General features: G+C 43.7%; 1 protein-coding gene across 1 annotated transcript in view; it reads right to left on the bottom strand.

The window, feature by feature from the left end:
• TC2N (tandem C2 domains, nuclear) overlaps window positions 1-18,506 on the bottom strand; it is a 47,159-nt gene extending 28,653 nt beyond the window's left edge. The window contains exon 1 of the mRNA XM_034770274.1: window positions 17,884-18,506. The gene's annotated coding sequence lies outside the window, so the exon portion shown is untranslated. The remainder of the gene's footprint in view (window positions 1-17,883) is intronic.
• Between the last annotated feature and the right edge of the window lie 749 nt (window positions 18,507-19,255).

The raw sequence follows: 19,255 nt of genomic DNA, 5'->3' as shown, positions 1-19,255 counted from the left end.
GCTGCAGAGTATATAGACACGTACTTAATGTCTACATCACAGCATTAGTTTAAATTAGACTTTTTTAAAAAAAGAAAGTTCCTAGAGCAAATGGGTAACTAAAAGCCATGTTTGTGCTAGCATTGTGTGTGTTAAAGAACATAATGGTTTCAAAGCAGGTGGCATGTTTTGGATGCAGTTTTGAAGCCTCTGCTTGTGCCACAAGCACATTACAGAAGCATGTTGAAGGCTTGCTGAGGGACTGATCATCTAAAACATGGTTTTGACTTATGTTGCTTAGCGTGTCTGACATGGTTGCTGTGTGATAAAGTGGATGCTCTAAAAACTACTTTTTAAAGCTAACCATGAACAACAGAATACCCTGAATTTGAGAGTAAAGCCTTTCGCTATATTCAGATGTTACAGCCCCTTGTTTCCACTTTAGAAACTAAGTAGCAGTTAAAATAATTCAGAAAAATTTATCTACCAGTCTGCAGTGCACTTAGCTTCTCACTCCTACATTTTCAAAGAGTCATATAGGATTAGCCACAACTGACACTGATTTTATGAATCTAGTAATAGTGAAGTTATGTGGGATAGAGATTTGTTAACAGGTTCCAGCATTGCCAACTCCCACAATTTTATCAGGACTTTAGCAATTCTGGCATGTTTTTAACTTCTCATGAAAACCTGATCAAAAGCTGCCAACTCATGAATCTTCTCTTATTCAAAATTGAAAATATCTTCGGTTACTGCCCATGGGGCTGAGGGCAGCAATATGGCCGATACTTCCCTACAGTCTGTGTGCACATGGAAGTGAGGCTGCCTGAGAAAGTTGGGTGAGATCTCCCACTGTTTTCAGTGAGATTTAAGCAATGCCCATAGGCAAAATGGCTGCCACTCCAGGGTTCAGAGGGCTAGACAGGACACCGGGGCTGTGAGGAGCAGTAGAGATTCTGAAAGGAAGATGGGGAGAATGAAGGGGGCTGATCATGGAATTGCAGGAGAATGGTGGGGGCAGAGAATAGTGATGGCGATCTGCCACTGAGCCCTACCTTCATGTATGGTCCTAGAGCAGAGAGGGGGACCTGGGGCAGTAGAATGGGGGAAGGGTGATGCTGGTGGATCCTGGATGGAGAAGTCCCAGAGAGTATTAGAAAATGGATGTCTGTTCCCTCTCATAGGGATGAGGGAAGGAGTCACCACCTGAGCAGCTAGGGAGAGGTGTATATTTGGGTTTGTACTAAAGTTGACTTTTCAACCTGAAATTCCCACACACACAGTGGCAGAGGAATAGAGAGGAGTTAAAAAGTCAAAAGAGACTAAAAAACACACAAGGATTGGTTTGTTTAAAAATATCTTGTGATTTTTTGGGGCAAGTCTCAATTTTAGAGGGTTCTGACTCATGATTTTGGTTCTCTTAAGATTGGCAATACTGAAGTTCTGTTTTATACACTATTTAATAAAAAAAAAACCTGCTGGGGAATAGTATAGGCCTGTCCTTTAGGTTCCAGTAATTATCAAGTACTGCATGATTTAGGTGCTGGCTCTAAAGGAGGAAGGATTCTGTAAACCAGAACCCTTTGCTCAGACATCTAGTTACAAATTTTCAGTACAGTGCCTCACTACTATACTCACATATAAATGAAGGCCAATCTATATTTAGCCCCAATTGAAAGAAACACTTATAAAATAGCAAAAATATATGTTAAGCACACATGAGAGATTGATGTCCCACTGCACCAAAGAAAGGCTGTGTCAGCATCAGGAATCCTGCCCTGCTTTATCTTCCAGTCACTGAGGCTGGGGCCCCATTTTGTTAGGTCCATACATAGAGAGTCCCTGATGCGAAGAACTTACAGTGTAAAAATGGACAAGACAAAGAGGATGGAGGAAAGGAAGAGTTGTTATCCCCAACTTACAGAAGAGGGACAGAGAAATTAAGTGACTTGCCCAAGAGTCACACAGGAAGACCGTAGCAGAGCAGAAACTGAACCCAGCTCTCCTGAGTGCCAATCCAGTGCTTTATCCACAAAGCCCAATCTTTCCTCACATCACATCTCAATATGAATTTGACTTTAGTAAGCTTTATCTTCCCCGATCATCCAACAGTTGGATAATCCAATATAACTCAGTGATAATACTCTAACAAAACATATAAAGTGAAAGTCCAATTATTCCCCTAATAACATAGAAGACAAGATGAAAGAATTGTTTAAAAAAAAAAAAACAACAAAAAAAAAAACCACACACACACCATACACAATCCAGAGAATTAAATCACTCCTTTTTTAATTTATTTAGCCCAGAGAAGATAATTACCTTAATGATTTCCAGGTTTCTCAGATAGAAATTTTAAATGAGTTAAATCAGATAAACTGGATATCAAAAGACTTTACTCCCAGATGCTTTCAGAATAATTGCAAGATGAGAGACACAAATGTTTGGACAGAGATGCAAATATTTTCAACAACTCATTAAATAAACTAAACAGGATCGGAAATAGCTGAATGTAGTATAAATATTCAAGGCTGGAAGTGGTCTCAAAGAAATGGCAGACTTGTTACTGTCCCATGATGCAAATATATTATTTAAAAAAATTAGAGCTAAAATAGCTTGTTTATTTAATAATACCACTGCTTTTTGGAGGTGGACAGATGTTTTTAAAGGAAGATAAAAGTGAAATATTCTGATCCCTGACTGGATCTGCCATACTGCAGTTTCCCAAAGGATTACATTTAGAGGACACACCAAAACAGTTATGAGATTTATTTCGAGCCTGAAATACATGCAACTCATTCCCAGACTTTCATTCCACAAGTACATTACAGCACCACTGCAAATAGTAACGTGTCCTGACAAAATGGGAAGTATTCAGCAAAATAACTAGGAGGAGGAATGGTCAGTACCTATTAGCCATCTGGGGGCAAATGCTCAGCTGACAGAGGTCATAGCTCCACTGACTTCATTGGCACTGGGAGCATTTATGCCAGCTGACCATCTGCCCCTTGAACAGTGCCACTTTGGACTTTACCACTCCCTCACCAGGTACTGATCACTCAAGCCTCTGTTTTCTCTGCTGGCTGGATCTCAATCCTAGGAGATCCAGTCCACTTTAAGCCTTGTAAATCCTGCAAAGAGCATAGCTGTAACACCACACATCACTGGAGGTCTAACAAAACACACTACAGCAAAAACTGCTTCCACTGCAGGCTGGAAAGGCTCCCTCAGACACTCAGTGCATGTCTTAGCAGGACCAACTGGTTGCAGCCGAATGTCGGGTGGGTTGTTGGGAGTAGCTGCGTAAGTGACGCTGGGCTGGGGAGACCATGCAATTGGAAAGGGAAGGCTCCCAGATTAAAATATCAAGAAACTGGAGGAGCAGAGCAAATGGTTTTGAGAAATTTGCCTTCAGACAAAGATGTTTTGCAACAGTAGCAGCAAGGTAAGTACACGTGTACGTCGTTCACCCATAAGCCAAAGTGAGTGTGTTGGTTTTGGTTTTTTTTTTTTTTTTTTTTTAAAACAAACAGTTCTGTAGCTAGGCTTGGCTGGTTCAGACCATACAGGTAAAATATGCTGTCACTTCAGGTAGATCTAAACTTGACTTTTTAATTGTGTACAAACAATTGTTAATAGGCCAGACACAAACATTTGTTCCTAGTGGAGTTTAACCCTAGGCAGCAGAAGGTTGTTTGAGTAGGAACACACACTTGTGTCCAAGTTACCATTACTCAATTCTAGTGAATTCAAGTTAAACAAGTAAAAATTTAAGTGATCAGACTACTGAATTCTGCTGGTAGAAGTTACTATGTATGTAACTACAGCCTGGTAGAGAGGGATGCTAGCAGGTTTGCCTAGAGTAGCAGAACCCCTACAGCCAGTAATGCTTATAGCAAGCTAGTGGTACATTACAATATCTACGCACCAAGGACCCTATTCTTCCCTAGATAGATATAACTTAAGAGCGTGGAAACCCTGGGAGTTGGCAAACAGAGTCTCTTTCCAATTCTTGTGTCTTTTGGGAAAATGCAGGGAGGGCATTTGTTCCCATCCCCAGGAGAGACAGGAGATGTAGCCCCTCAAACCACTGGATCTTGGAAGAGATGCCAAAAGGGTTAGAGTAGAAATAGAAAAGTTCCCGAGAAGGGCAATGAAAATTATTACGGGCAGAAAGACTTCAATGTGAGGAAGAGACAAATAAGAGGCAATGTGACCAAGTATTACATCATGAACAGAGTAAATCTGGCTTTGCTATTAAGCCTCTCATAATACAAGAAACAAGATGACACACCATAAAAGAATAAATTTCTAACTGATAAAAAGTTGTGGAATTTTTAATATACACACAAAGCTATGATGGACTCTCACAAAACAGTACTGAGGCAAAGAGCATAGCAGGGTTTAAAAAAAATCCCATATAAATACGAGTAATAAAAATACAGTTACACAGGGTAAGAGAAAACGGCATGCTGCAAACAAACCACTAACTGCCTGGGGCTAGGAAGAAATGTCCCACTTGCTTAGGTTATTGCATAATGGTCCAGTGTGGGGGCTTTATACCTTCACGTAAAGCATCTGGTACTAGCAATGGTCAGAGACAGGATACAGGACTAGATGGAATACTGGTCGGCAGCAGCATGGCAGTATCCATGTTTGGGTATCCTCAATACAAGAGAGGCATTGAGGATACCCGGACACTGGAAATGAATGTCCTGGACTGTGAGATGTAGATCTGATCTGCTAGCTCAGAGTCACTGCAGAATATGAGTAACATTGAAGTCAGCAGGAGTTATATCCTGTAATGCGGAAATCGGGGGCCGCCCCTGGCTACCTCAGCCTTTGATCTTCTGGGAGTGCTGCTTTGGTGCTTGCTGAGCAGCTGCCAGGATATAGACAACTACATATTTGTATCAGATGCTTAAGTGCCAGCCGCTGTGATGAGTCAACCAGAGCCACCTCACAACCTCAGGGTCAGAGGAGGAAGGAGGCTGAAGTTTAAAACTACATTTAAAATATACTACTCATAACATCCATTTTAAAGTTAAAATGTCTGAGATTTTTTTCTTATGTGTATTCACTACTTTAATTGGATCCATAGAAACGGAGGGAACATGCTTATTTTGTTTAGTTTTCAAGAGTGGTGGGAGCAAGAAGAAACTGATGCAGGATGGGAGGGTCCATAGAGTTCCCAGTGCTTTTTCTTTTGAGCCTGACAAGTGGCTCCTTCTGAGGCCTGACCACAAAAGATATTTTCTCCTTCTGTAAATACAAGTAGTTGGATTTCCCAGGTTGCACAGCAGGACATAGCTTTGATAGTCTTCAGCATGCCCACCATTCTGTTTCTCTTCTTAATCAGCATGCAGCCCACCCGTCATATTTCCACTGGCGAGTCCTCTGCTTGAAACTTGCGCACACACACAAAAACAAAAGACCACGACACCAACACCACTTCTCCAGGCACCAGACTTTCCTCTCCAGAAGGCTTCCCAATCATAATGAGGATAACCCTCACCTACAATAGAATCATGGATTTTAAGGCCAAAGGGACCATTGCGACCATCTAGTCTGACCCTCTATATAATACAAGTCAGAGAATTACATCCAGTTATTCCTGCATCAAGTGCAGTATATGACTGAACTAGGGCAAGTCCTTCAGCAAGATGGAGTCTTGATATCAAGACTGGACAACAGAATCAACCATTGGAACAGATAATCAAGGAATGTGGTAAATTACCTTCAGGGTTGAAAGTTTTCAGTTTGAAATTTTTCTATCTTTACACTTCCAGCCATTGGATCTTTTATGCCTTTGCCCACTAGATTAACAGAAATCTTTAATATCAGATATCTTCTCCCCACATAGGCACTTATAGACCAAATAACCTCCTAGCCTTCTCTTTGATAAATAGATTGAGCTCCTTAGGTCTCCCACAGCAAGTCCTCCATGTAAATTTAAACCTACAATTGGGAGAATAACTGATTTTGTTTGGTTTGCTGGGAGTGCCCCATTTAAAAATATATATTTGGTTCAACCCAAACCAAATACAAAAATTGCAATTAAAAAAAAAAAAAAAGTGAATTGAATACTCACCTGGGCTGTGGAAGACTTGAGTTCAACTGCCCCCCTCTGCCTGATGTGGAGAAGGGATTTAAACTTGGGTCTCCCATTTTGTAGGAGAGCACCCTAGCCATAGGGCTAGGGGATATTCTGGCAGAGAGCTCCCTCCAACTCTCCCATTGAAGCTGTTCCACTGTGTGTAAATAAAGAATCATTGGAGCATTGACTTGAACATGGGTTTCCCCACATCCTAGGTGACTGTCCTAACCACCAGGCTAGAGAGTCATTTTCACTCTCGTTCCCTAGCCCAATGATCCCATTGCCATTATGAATGATCTCCAATCTTCCCCATCCCTCCATTAACAGCCTCAGACAGAACCTTCAGATTCAGATAGAGCTGACTGCTATGTTCACCAGGGAAGACAGCCACAGCTAAAATTAGACCAAACTTTAAAAAGTATTCATGACCAACAGATTTGTCCTGCATTTTGTTGCTAGCATTCAAGATGTGTCTAGAAAGTACTGCTATTACTATCAACTTTAGAAGGTTGTTAGCCAAGGTGGAGGAAGAGCATCAGCTCAGGAAGCAGTCTTTAGTTGGGGTATAATATACAAATAAACTATGTTGCTATTGTGCAACAGAGCTAATAATAGGCAATCAAAAATCACAGGCCAAATACAGATACTGCAGTTCCCTGTGCTGCAGAAACCATTTCAGGTTTTCTAGCATCCCAGTTCTTAACAGTCAAACCTAGAGGCCTCATTTAAAGTGTCAACATCATTCCAGATGGATGACGTTACACAATAGTTTGTCCAGCAATGCAACAAAAGCAGAAATGTTCTTAAAAGAAAGTCTTCTGTGGAATCCTCGAATGGGAGACTTTTGATGACCCTACTCTGAGCAAATCTCTAGTGCAGTGGTTCTCAACCTTTCCAGAGACCTGTTACCCCTTTCAGGAGTCTGATTTGTCTTGCGTACCTCCAAGTTTCACCTCACTTAAAAACTACTTGCTTACAAAATCAGACATAAAAATATAAAAGCTTCACAGAACACTTACTGAAAAATTGCTTGCTTTCTCCTTTTTACCTTATTATGAAATAAATCAATTGGAATATAAATAGTGTACCTACATTTCAGTGTATAGTATATAGAGCAGTATAAACAAGTAATTGTATGAAATTTTAGTTTGTACTGACTTCACTAGTGCTTTTTATATAGCCTGATGTAAAACTAGGCAAATATCTAGATGAGTTGATGTACCCCCTGGAAGACCTGTGCGTACTCCCATGGCTACACACATGCTGGTTAAGAACCACTGCTCTAAGGCACTGTGTACATGAAGATGTTCCATTGGATTAGTTTGTTCCCTCTAGAAACAGTGAACTAACTATCACAGAATCATAGAATATCAGGGTTGGAAGGGACCTCAAGAGGTCATCTAGTCCAACCCCCTGCTCAAAGCAGGACCAAGTCCCAACTAAATCATCCCAGCCAGGGCTTTGTCAAGCCGGGCCTTAAAAACCTCCAAGGAAGGAGATTCCACCACCTCCCTAGGTAACGCATTCCAGTGTTTCACCACCCTCCTAGTGAAATAGTTTTTCCTAATATCCAACCTGGACCTTCCCCACTGCAAGTTGAGACCACTGCTCCTTGTTCTGTCATCTGCCACCACTGAGAACAGCCAAGCTCCATCCTCTTTGGAACCCCCCTTCAGGTAGTTGAAGGCTGCTATCAAATCCCCTCCTCATTCTTCTCTTCTGGAGACTAAACAATCCCAGTTCAACTATATTGAACTGAACTCTCACCGCTTTGTTATGCTGGTTTAAAGTACGTTCCTTATGAATCACTGCATACACCGCTCTATGCTTGTTTAAATTAACTATGAAGCATTCTGGGTAGATATCCTGTGGTACAACGTTCTGCCACTCAGCTGTGTACAGTGGTATTCTCGCAGTGCGCTGTGGGATGCCTACTAGAACTTAAGGAATTCTGGGACCTAGTATCAAACTCCCATCATTCCTCTCCTGGCATCTGTATTTTGCCAGTGCCATTTTCGCATTGCTGTCAGGCATCATGGAAGACATGCACTGTGATCAGGATGATTTTTTTTCCCTCCTCAATTTCCTCAAACTTTATCAGCAGAGTTATATTAAAAACCATTTATAAGTTTCATAGGTAACAGATAACACTGCTTGAGCTTAAAAAATAACCAAGAACATAGTGCAAACACAAAACCATTGGAACTGTGGCATGCTCAAAGTGTAGCGTGCTCACACACTCCTGTAAGCTATTTTTAGTTTCAGGGGGTGGATTGCAGTGGGAAGAACCTGAAATTTAGTTGCTTGAAAGGGTGATCCCAGTATGGCATGCTCCCCATAGCTTGCAGGACAGTGCTAGGATCAGGCGCTGTGCTTGACCTTTGTAACAGAAGGTGCTGCACTGCAGCTATTGCCTCTGCATCACATTTTCCAGGACCACACACACGCCCTTTTGAGCCTCTGACTGTGCTCCAGGAAGCCATTCCCTCCACACTTCTGGGCTTCCCAGCCCTCTGCTGGGCTGCAGTCATTCATCCTTTGAACACCGCCTCTTGCCTTTTTCTCCTTCTGAGGTTTGTCCCTCTCTCAGCAAGTAATAAGTCCCCTGTATGTGCAAGCTGGGGCATTGCAGGTGCTGAGGGAAGTCAGAAAAAGCCCAAGTATTTATCTTCCCAATCCTAGTTGCTGTGCCAGCACTGATAAAGGGCTGCTTTCCCCACCATTTGGGGATGCCATTCCCATCTCTTCTTCCCATGCTGGGGTTTGCTTTGAGACAATATTGTGTTTTCCAAGTTTCCCCTGCCTTGTATAGCACTGTAAAAATGTTGGGTGGGCATAGGCAGGCTAGTAGTTACATGTGCACTTCTGTAGGCTGTCATATGTCCTTCTGAGACAAATTCCCCAGGAGACACAGAAGGGTCTTATTCAAAAAGGCAATGGGCAAACCAGAAAGCTATACAGCCCTGTTATTGGCTAGGAGGGTGATGCTCCAATTGTTGCAGGAGTAGAAGGAGGGAAACACTAGCTATATACAGGTGTCCCAGCAGAGGTGCATTGCCTTCTGTCTTAGGAATGTATATAGCCCCTATCACAATAGTATCAAATGCCTCAACACCCCTGTGGAGGTAGAGGATTATTCTTATTCCCATTTCACAGATGGGAAAATGAGATGCAGAGAAGCTAAGTGACCTGGCCAAGGTCACACGGGAAGTCTGTGGTGGGGCAGGCAACTGAATTAGCGTGCCTCAAATCCTAGACTAGGGTACTAACCATTGGACCATCCAACCTCTCCATCCTTCCATGTAATTTGTGCGCACCAAGAGAGCACTGTCTGTGTCTTAAATTCTCTTTATGACACTCTCCCCTCAGTATAAGGTGCACTGCAAAAATATATAAAACTGCAGTAATTCTTCTGAACCCAAGAGTTCCAGATAGCCAGGAATGAATGCCTCGTGGCTTAAAATGTCTACGCATTCTGAACTATCTTTGAAGGCTGGTTGGGGGAATTTCTCATGTTAGCTAAAAGCTGAGGGCTTTTATAGAACTTTGAGCCAAGCTACTTTGTCTATTGCCCTTTCTCTGACTGCATCTGCCAGGCAAAGCATTTGATTTTTAATCACCATGGTGCTGATAGCTTGAGGGGCAAAAAGGGGGTCCACAACAGCAAGCAGCTCAGGAAGGGGACTGGGGGGTGGCAAGTGTGGCCAGTGATTCTGGGATCGGATACTACAGGGAACTAAAACTTGATAGTGTCGCTTCTCTGGTGTAGATGCCATTTTGAGCATAGTTATAGGGTGAGGGTTAAAATGCCAAGCAGCTGGAGAGAGGCTCCCAGCTCCATCAAACATAGTGGTGGACAGCTAGTACCCAGAAAAGGTTGTTTTGTAATACAGCCCATAATACTGACTGCTATAGCTCCCCTTTGCAGCATTTTCAGGCTGGCTGCTGGTAGAGCTCTGTTCCACTGCATGGGGTTCCCATGTAATCTCTGAATCTGCTGGGTCACACAGTTCTTGCCTGCCCAGAAAAAAAATCCCTCCTACTTGGATCCCCTGGATTTTAGGGCAGTCAAAAGCACCTGCGTGGATTTTGGTTGCTTTCTGGAAAGCTTTCCATCACATCATTTTTGTGTCGTGGCGGTGGCATGAGCATCCCTTCGAAAAATGAAATTCCAGGTACTAACATTATGGGGAGGCAGTGGGAGCATTACTAGAAGTCTTGTTCTGGTCCTTTGCCTTGTGCTGGTGCTCCTGGGCTTTGAATCAGCACTGGCCCCACCTCCAGGAACATTCCCTCATCTTCATTTGCTCAGAAAGCATCTGGTAGATGTCTGCATTCTGGTGACTTCTCCAGATTGGACTGAACATGCAGCTCTTCAAAGAGGGCAGTCAATTCCAGGAGTTTTGCAAAGGTTTACATAGAAGCAGGGACGGGGGAGCATAGCTGCTATAACAGGTATACGACTAGGTGTGTGACCTGGTATCCATAAGGGTTATACCTGGTTAAGTGCTAATGTAACCCACACACCTCCTGGGTGTGGTATTCTGTCCCATCTAGTGGCACCAAGACCACTTAGAGAGAGAAAATGAGTCTGCTCTGCAACCTTAGCTAACAGCCAGTTGGCTTTTAGTGCATGCAGTAGAGCAGGGGTCAGCAGCCTTTCAGAAGTGGTGTGCCGAGTCTTCATTTATTCAGTCTGATTTAAGGTTTCATGTGTCAGTAATACATTTTAATGTTTTTAGAAGGTCTTTCTATAAGTCTATAACATATAAACTATTGTATGTAAAGTAACGTTTTAAAAAAGTTTAAGAAGCTTCCTTTAAAAGTTAAATTAAAATGCAGAGCCCCCCGGACCGGTGGCGAGGACCCGGGCAGTGGGAGTGCCACTGAAAATCAGCTCACGTGCTCCCTTTGGCATGTGTGCCATAGGTTGCTTACCCCTGCAGTAGAGGCTCATGCACTAAATTCCAGAGGTCCCTGGTTCAATCCTGTCCACTGATAACCAGGGTCTGTCAGCATTACACTAACATTTAAACAGAGAGATGACACCCAATTATGACGACTTTGGAGCAGTGGAAGGCACACAGGCAGGCTGTTTGAGGTGTGATGCAGGGCAGTGTAGGATAGCATTGGGAAGACTGCCAGCAGTGGAATAGTTAGGAAAGGGACCACCTGTACCTTAAATGAACAAACTCACTGCAAAAGTAGAGTTACTCCTGTTCCAAGAGGGATTACTTGCTGCAGCCTAAGACACTAAAGAATTTTCTTAACTTTTCTCCCCCCCCCCCGCCCCGCCCCCCAAAATGTGTTGGCACTGTGAAGCAAACAAACTACAGTTACTCTGATGTAACATCCATGTGCAGACAAAGGAAGATGGTTTGTTGATAACAGAAATACAGTTCACTGTGGTTCTACTATTCATTTCACTGGCTCCTGTGCTGAGGGGGCACATAGATATAGCTGAACTACCACAGTGGCCTGTGAACGGGGTTTTGCCTGCAGCAGAATAGCCGACACCTCTTAACTACCGTGCTTGGCCAACAGTAACTTGTTCAGATGTCTCCGCCCTTACAAAGAAGATCTACGTACATGTTTCCCTCCAGGCGGGCCTTTAACTGAACTCTGCAGGATGAGAACTTGTGTACTCTAGCTTTAGCTCTATGGGTTTAGCAGCTGCTTCGTCAGGCACAGAGCGCAAATACTGGGGAAGGTAGATAAAACCCCCTCACCCGCCCACCCCAAACCAATACATCTGTGCACAGAGCCCAGGAACAGACCACCAGCACAGTAATAAGGCACAAAGTAAAACTGAATTGCTGCTAGCTACTTCCCTGAAGAAAAATAAAGTTGAGCAAGCGTGTGTTTGAACCTTTGCAGCTGTCAGAACAATTGCCTCTGCTCTTAAGACACCCCTCCGAGAAGGGGGAACTAAACTTTGGCAGGAGAATACTATGGGCAGTTGTTCCTGTGACATAGCCCCAAATGACAACTCTGCTTTGACCCACACACTCCTCCCCCGCATCCCAATAGTCACAAGAATGGAGGCAATCTTCCCCTGATGCTGGGCCAGTGTGCTTTGGAGAGACAAAAATTAACGGAAAAAAAGTGAAAGAGCATCTTAAGCCAAGACTTTTTAAAAAGCCCCTTGGAGGAAAACATTGCAGCAACAGGAGCCTCCAGTGAGTTGAGCAGCTGTTCGCTGGTGTCCAAATCACTTTTTTTAAGTTAGTATTATAGTCTTGCACCTGCAGTTCTTAAATACACTCATCATCCAAGTCCTAATAACCAGAGGATTAATATAGTTTAAAGAGGGCCAAAAGCATAATATCCATAAATCTCAACCAATTCTTCACATGCAAGATTAGCTCAAATATAAAGGAAAGGACATTATAAAGTGGTCCCATGATAATGCTTAAGACCTATTTTTTTTAAATATACTGAAACATGCACGCCCCACCCATGGCCTGTAATAGCTGTTCGAAGTACTATAACCATGTGCCTAACACAGCATTAGGCAAGTACCACTGCAATTATTGTATTGATAACATTGTTCCTGAGAGCTGGAGATATGTTCACTGACTTGGACAAGAAAGGACAGTGAAATAAGTTGTGGAGGTGGTTAATGCAAATGAATGAATCGATTATGTCAGCTAGCATGATCATTCAGATTCAGATGGGGGCTGGCAATGAAAGAAAACTGAGAATGAAACTTCTGCAAGAACAACATGACTTTTAGTTTCAGAGAAGCAGCCGTGTTAGTCTGTATCCGCAAAAAGAACAGGAGTACTTGTGACACCTTAGAGACTAACAAATTTATTAGAGCATAAGCTTTCGTGGAAGTGGGCTGTAGTCCACGAAAGCTTATGCTCTAATAAATTTGTTAGTCTCTAAGGTGCCACAAGTACTCCTGTTCTTTTTATGACTTTTAGTGAAAATGTGGAAGTAGTTCCAACATGAGAAGCTTTATCCATTCTAACCCAGCAGACTAGTGACTTTATCCTAGTCATCAATGGTTACTTTATAATCTACACCTCTACCCCGAGGTAACGCTGTCCTCAGGAGCTTCCCCCCCCCCCCAAACAAACAAACAAAAACACACTTACTGTGTTATAGGTGAAACCGCGTTCTATCGAACTTGCTTTCATCTGCTGGAGTGCGCACACACACCCTTCCCCCCCCCCCCCGAGTGCTGCTTTACTGCATTGTATCCGAATTTGTGTTACATCAGGTTGCGTTATATCGGGGTAGAGATGTAGTTTAAGTATAAGGGGTTTACTTTATCTAACATGTTCTAAATTTATTGTGATTCCAAGATGTTTTTGCACCCAGAAGTCTCTCTCCTCTTTCTTACATGAGATGGAAAAAAGAGTAGTGAGAGAATAGAACTATCAGGTATTTTGCTATGCCTTTGATACTTGAAGAACTGGAGCCATTTGTAAGCATTCACAAACACTATAACCAGGAGGGAATACTGTAGGCAGAAGAGATCTTATCACTTCGGTGTCAAAGGGCTGGTCTACACTGGGGGGCAGGGGGGGAGAAATCAATCCAAGATACGCAACTTATTCGCGTAGCTGAAGTATCTTGGATCAAATTACCTGGGGTCCACATGGCGTGGGATCGACAGCCGCGGGTCCCCTATTGACCGCGCTACCGCCACTCGCTCTGGTGTAGTTCCGGAGTCCACGGTGAGCGCATTCGGGGATCGATATATCGCATCTTAACGAGACGTGATATATCGATCCCAGATAAATCGATTGCTACCTGCTGATACGGCGGGTAGCGAAGACGTACCCTTAGGCTAGATTTGAGGCCCAACTTGGAAAGTGTGTCCCTTAGTAACTTGCTCAAAGTAACACACTAAGCAGAGCATTGAATAGAATCCAGATCTCTTGAGCCCCAAAACTATGTAAGACACACCTAAGATACTTTTGGTGTATGGACGGACAGCTCAAGAAAATGAACTCCTCACTAGAGCTGAGGAAATATTTTCAATTTTCACTAGAGTACAGAATTTCAGAACAAATTCAGGGGTGCAATCCAGAGAGAAAATAAGCATCAGCATTTATAGTGAGGGTGGTTTTAGGTTTTTATTATTAATTATTAAAGCACTGATCAGGTAAAACCTAGCTAAGATGACAGGCAGACAAACACACACACTAAGCAGAAGACACATGACCTAGAGAATTCTGTATGTTCTGATGGGCTAACATAGTTAGGAGACATTGTGCAGTACAGATAGGTTCAAACCAAACCCAGGATCTGACTGTCCTCCCAGTTTAGGCTCCAATCCTAAATATATTTATGCTCATGTTTAACTATATTCACAAGTAAACCTTCGCAGTTCAATGGAACTACTCCTATGAGTAAAGTTAAGCATGTGCATAACTATTTGCAGGATCAGGTCCTCTGGGAAATCCCTAAGCAGATTCTTATTCAGAATCCAATCACACACACACACACACACCACACACGCGCGCCACCGCCTCTCATATTTACATAAAATGTATTCAGAGTTCATGATGTATCCCCAATCGCTGACTGTTCTCTCTAAGAGCTGGTCCACACTAAGCCCCCAGTTCGAACTAAGATACGCAACTTCAGCTACGTACCCTAAGGGTACGTCTATACTTACCCGCTGGTTCGGCGGCAAGCAATCAATCTTCTGGGATCGATTTATCGCGTCTTGTCTAGACACAATAAATCGATCCCAGAAGTGCTCGCCGTCGACGCCGGTAATCCTGCTCCGTGAGAGGAGTAGGCGGAGTCAACGGGGGATCCTGCCTGCCGCGTGTGGACCCACAGTAAGTACCTTTAAGTTCGAACTAAGATACTTCAGCTACATTATTCATGTAGCTGAAGTCGAAGTATCTTAGTTCGAACTGGGGGCTTAGTGTGGACCAGCCCTAAGGGTCACAATGCAAATCTTCAAATTGTTTGTTTGCTATCCAAGTAAAATTTATTTAGAACATTTTAATCGTAACACACACACACACACACACACACACACCCATTATCATTAACAATTCTCTCATCATCTAGATGGCTGGAGGAAGAGGGGCTTCATCCATTGATGCAATCAGGCTGCCAGGGAAATGGAATACTGTTATTCAGTGGGTGGATAACCGGATTTAACACAATGCTCTCTTTGAAGTCAGTAAGAGTTTGACCCTTGACTTCAAAAGGAGCAGGTCCCAAATTCTGTTTTTGGGGAGTTAGGGATTTGTCTGAGTAAGATTAGAGAGGATATTTACCAGATTTAAGGCATCTGAAGAAATGTACTAGCTTGCTCTAAATACAGTTAGCTAGGTTGCAAAATTAAATAAAAGCCCAAAGTAAGAAGGGAATGAGTAGTTTTGCTAATGGTCAGAAAAAACACAAAACAAAACTCATCTCAATCAGTGGGTCATTTCAATCAATCAAGCAAAGTCAAAGTTAAGAGTATTATTGTCATATTTGCTAGTGAGGAAAGTCCAGAACCTAGTTCTCCTCCTCTCATTGTTACAACTTCATTGACTTCAGTGGAGTTACTGCCAATATACACCAGTGTAAGTTAGAGGAGATTCAGTGCCACAATATTTGCCCTTTCATTCTTAACTAGTGAAATGTGTTGCTTTCAGTATGGCAGCATGCCTAATGCTTAAAGAAAGTTATAAGATGAGCTTAATTACAACGAATCTTTATTCTTACAGTGCTACTTTAATGACTAGAGTGCCTGAACACACCCAATAACCCAAGCATACAGAATGCATTAACAAAAGTACAGCCTGGCTTTAGAACAGGATGTTTTGAAGCCACTTCCAATTCACAAATGATACCTGGAGGTTAATAGACCAGGGTTAATAGACAAAGCATATTATAAATTTGGAATATGTTGATATGAGGTGTGTTCTGTTGCTAATAAGGGAGAGATGCCTCGTTGACAATACTCTACTTTTGTTTGTGGTTCGGCTAAACCACTAGTTCTGTAAAGAGCTCCTTTGCACGTGATTAGATTAGTTACAATGCTCCTTGTCTGAGTTTAAGAATGAACAATGCCCAGTTGGATTTTGGTCATAATCAGTCTTGGTTTACATGAAATATTTTAATTTTAAATCAAACAACTTCATGCAGTAATGATGATTTAGTAATTGATTCAATGTGAGAATTCTGAATTACAAATGGACTATGGCATAATTTATGCAAAGTTAATGATTCTATAGTTGAATGTAACTAGTTCCACCATCAAGCTCCATTCTTGGCTGTTTGCAACTTGGAGGAAAGACCTGTTGCAAGCAGATTTTTAATGGGATACTGTCAGCTTAAAACTAATATGAGATTGTAATAAAAAACAAAAAGCCCCAATATTGCAAGCTGTAGCACATAGATGGATTTCTTCAGTCCCATTGACTCAATTTGACTTCCCACTCAAGTCAATGGAAGTTGTGAGCCCTCAGCACCTCTCATGAACAGATAAGTGATTACCAATGTCTACAACTGATACTTTGCCAGCTGAAGTTACACAGAACTACCTTTATCCCACTAGCAAAAGTGACAAAGATTGAGTGAAGTTATAAAAACTAATGCCCTGATCCAACAAACATTTATGCATGTCTAACTTTACACACATGAACAGTCTGGTACGTAAAGTTAAGCACAGTTTATTTTCCTTACACAGGAACCTTGTATATATCAGCATGGAATGATAATCTGCACTCCAATATTTTACATTTTGTATGTATATAAACCTAATGCATGCACATGTCAATTCACATTTCAATCAGCTCTTAATATTTAAATTTTTAAATACCAATAAACCAAGTGGTTACAGTTAAAGGCTGGCCCCAATCAATTTCTCCAACACCCTCTCCTAACTCTGTTCCTAGTCACTCTTAGGGAACACTTCTTGCAATAGCCAGACACAGCATGAATTACAGAGCACATTGCTGTTGCAGTGTGGGTTTACAATAATGTAGTTCTTGTGAAACCTGTAGAGCTAAACTTTAGTCTTCAGATTAGTGATTATATAGAGGGGGAGGGGGTGGAATTAACTCAATTGTTTCTAGAACCCAACCATTGACTGTGGGGATTGTCTGACACTCCTTCAAAATAAGTGCTTTATCAGTTATGTAGCTACATTGCCATCTCACTCCTGCAATTTGCCAAAGACAGCAGGCTGGCTGCATCTGACAAAGAGAAGACAATATCACAGTATAATGCCCTGGATACTTTCCCTAATGTTAGAGTGCAAGAATACAAGACATGGGGTTGTAGCTCGCATGGGCCTGTGGTTTTCATTTTTAGGCCTCTGAAGGACAGAGCAACATCACTCACTAACAGGGAGTAATTTTTTGTTTTAAAGCAAGCACGTGCTCAGAAGACCTCTGCCCGGGTTTTCAGACTGGGTAAAGTAACCAAGCACATACTTCAGAGTAACAGCCGTGTTAGTCTGTATCCGCAAAAAGAAGAACAGGAGTACTTGTGGCACCTTAGAAACTGTTAGTCTCTAAGGTGCCACAAGTACTCCTGTTCTTCTTCAAGCACATGCTGCTGCTAGCCCTTTACAGAGGGGTCATGTTTCAGTTCGGGGCTTCGGCTGCACTTTTTAGTTATGTTTAGTGCAACGGGAAAACCCTTCTAACCCGTGGAGGGCTAAAAGGGCCGTGGCGAGGCTGGGACAAGCCGACCGCGGGAGAGCCCAGAACTTTACCCCGTGGGACTTTAGAGCCTCCTCAAACAGACCAGCAAGATCCCCGCGTCAGGCAAAAATCCCAATGAGACGGGCTCCCCCGGGCAGCGGCCGCGCCGCTGGGGACTGGGCTGGTTACCTCGGCAATCTCCCCTGGGGCAGGGCGGCTCCTCATCCTCCTCCCGGCGGGTGTAGCGGCGTCCGGCGCAGCTGAGCTGCCCCGCTGGAGACACCTGACTCCTCCCCAGGGCGCCGGGGCCAGGCAGAGGCTGGGGGCTGGCTGCTGTGTGAGACTCCCCACCTCACAGGGGCCGGGGCTCGGCAAAACCGCTGCGGAGCTTCCTCTGGGCGGGCAGGACACTTGGCAGCTGGGTGCTAGGCTTCCTCGCCATGCTGCAGAGCGGACGGCGCTTGCACCTGCTCCTCCTCCAGCCTCCGCGGCACACAGCTGGCTCTAGCCCTCAATCCCCACCGTCTGTCCCATCCCACCTGCACACAGCTGGCTCTAGCATTCAGTGCCTAGCGTCTGTCCCCTGCACACAGCTGCCTTTAGGACTCAATGCCCAGCATTTATCCCCCAGCCTCCTCTGCACAGCTGGCTCTAGGCACCCACCTCCTGGACTTTGCCCCAGCTACCTGTAGGCTCAGTGCGGTTCCCTCCCAGCTACAGCCTCTCCCCAGCCTTCTTGTACACAGCTAGCTCTAAGCTTTTATTGCCAGGGCTTCCCTCGCCTGCCCCCGTAACACAGCTGGTGCTGGGCTCAGCCGCTCCCCGCCTGTCTCCCCCTGAAAGCGATTCTGGTGCCGCAGCTCTCTGCCCTCTTCCCTTGTCTCCCCAGGCACTGGCTTCCTTACCTGCCCAGCGCTCTCCTTGACACCGGCTACAGCAGCCTTTCCCTTGGGTCCTAACGCCTGACAAGTCCAGGGCTGCAGTCCCAGCCCGCTGTAAACCTCAGGTGTCCTCCCTCAGTGGAGCGGTTCCCCTTGGTCAGTGATTGATCGCTCTTGCTAGGAGAGGAGGGAGCTGGTTCCCCTGGTAACTTCCAGTCTGCGAGGCTGACCGCAGCTCCTCACAGGTGTAGCTGCTTACGGGATTTCTCAGAAGGGCAAAACTTAGGAAACATGTCATTAAATTAACTTCCCCGTTACTGTGGTACGTAGGTGCCCATCCTGCTCCCATTGAAGTCAATGGCAACATTCCCGATGAACGAATTGGGACTGGGATTAGACCCTTATTATCAGGATTGGGCCCACATACTATGGTGCTGAGTGCAATAAAACCTCTGTAGAAGAGAGTATTTAGGGAGGGGTGAATTATTATTTATATTGGTATAATGCCCAGAGGCCCCAGTCAGGAAACAGCTCCCACTTGTGCTAGGCACTGTACTGTAAAGCCCCCCAGTCTTCACAATCTATATAGTGAAGCAATTCAGAATTTTCCCCAAAAACATTTGCTCATTTCTAGACTCAATCACTAATTGAATGTTTTGTGAGATTCCAAAATGTTTACA

This window comes from Trachemys scripta, chromosome 4 (genome assembly GCF_013100865.1).
Source record: "Trachemys scripta elegans isolate TJP31775 chromosome 4, CAS_Tse_1.0, whole genome shotgun sequence".
Taxonomy (NCBI): Eukaryota; Metazoa; Chordata; order Testudines; family Emydidae; genus Trachemys; species Trachemys scripta.
Note: the sequence above shows the minus strand (reverse complement) of the source record. Positions and strands in the feature narration are given on the sequence as shown.